The following is a 1,771-nucleotide window of genomic DNA, read 5'->3' on the forward strand; positions in this document are numbered from 1 at the left end:
AAAATGAGCAGTTAGATTTTCCGTAATAACATTTATTAGGAGGTGACCTCCCCAAAACTGCAGAAATGACTTATTATTGTTATGTCTTATTAAAATAATCAGTTTAAGTTAAATTTAAGATGCACTAGTCTAGCTGTTTCAGTTTACATATATCAAAGGGTGCCCAAACCTTTTCTCCAAAATGAAAATCTATCTGAGGGCTGCAAGCCAGATACAATAATATAATTCATAAAATACAAATACTTAAGTACAGTACTTCTATTTTAATGATTATGTCCTGCTGGAGTGTGACATGATTTGTTTGTGTACAAACTAATGTGGTATCAGAATTTTATATATTTATACTTCTCATTCAACCACAATTAAATTCACTCTATCCAGGAGGCACAATTTATATGGATAATATTAATTTTTATAACAACAAGCTGCAATGAAAACAAGCAACAATGAAATAAAAGGAACGACTTTCTACTTCTTGCCTTTTTTAAAATGTAAAGAATACAAAAATGTAAGAAGTAGAAGTAAAAGTTAGGCTGAACAATAATTACTCAAGTAAAGTACAGATACCAAACATCCTACTTAATTACAGTAACAAAGTATTTGTATTTAGTAACTTTACAACTCTGGGGTTTGCCAAGGATATCTCCCCAAGAAGGTGTCTAGGGGATCTTACCTCTCGAACTGAAAAATCTCTATTCAAGGCCTCAACCAACTCCTCCTACACCCAAGCCTTTTCCTCAGCAACAACCAGGGTTGCAGTTTGCTTGGTCCCACCAGTGCCTCTCAACTGCCTCTGGAAACTAACCAGCTAACGAGGCTCGATAGGACGCCTTCTTCATCTTGACGGCCTCTCTCACCCGAGGTGTCCACCAAGGCCGCCAGCCATGAAAGGCACCAACAGTCTTGCATCTCGACAATGGAGACGCAGAACAAGGGATGTGTTTGAAGCCATGTCTGAGATGGGAATTAAAGATCTCTGATGTTCCCAGCAAACCCTTYCTAGTATATTAGCCATTTGTCTTCTTGTATTGTTATAGGGTTTCTGTTGTTTTGTACTCCTACAGTGCCTATTCGCCATCAGACTGGCTTTGCAGCACACATTCAATCAACTGATAAACGACAGATTATAAAATAAGTGCAAAGTGTTTAAACGATCATAAATTACAGCGGTTTTAGAAAATATTTAGTAAACGTCACATCAGAAGCATTCTGAAGTCTGCTACAGGACAATGCTGGTCTARATTAGTGCTTCTAAATGCTTGTAAACATACCTTGTCACTATGACTATCACATTAACACATATTGAATGTATAATTTTATTATGCAGAACATTCAGTGGTAAACAGAACTCATCCCAGTTTGTAATGATAGACCACACATCTCTGAACACAGCTGCTTGTTTTTATAAATTCATGGATCATTTCTCCTCTTCAGGCTCAGCTGTTGCCATGGTGCACTGGTATTTGGCCGAATGCCTGGTGGGAGGCTGAGAGTCCTCTTTGCATGCCTGTCAGAGCACCTCAGTGGCTTTATTTTACAGCATGCTAACAGGAAAGATATCCCACTGTCATGTTTAATCACTGACACTTGAGCTATAAACAGAGAGTAGCATTTGACTGGGGACTCTCACAGTACACTTTGTAATGGTAGTTTAAAACATCCAGTAACACCCATTAAACTAGAATGCGAACATATTCAGAATTTAAACACCAAATACCATACCATACCATACCATACCATACCATACCATACCATACCATACCATACCATA

The sequence above is a fragment of the Austrofundulus limnaeus genome, unplaced genomic scaffold, assembly GCF_001266775.1.
Source record: "Austrofundulus limnaeus strain Quisiro unplaced genomic scaffold, Austrofundulus_limnaeus-1.0 Scaffold34, whole genome shotgun sequence".
Classification (NCBI taxonomy): domain Eukaryota; kingdom Metazoa; phylum Chordata; class Actinopteri; order Cyprinodontiformes; family Rivulidae; genus Austrofundulus; species Austrofundulus limnaeus.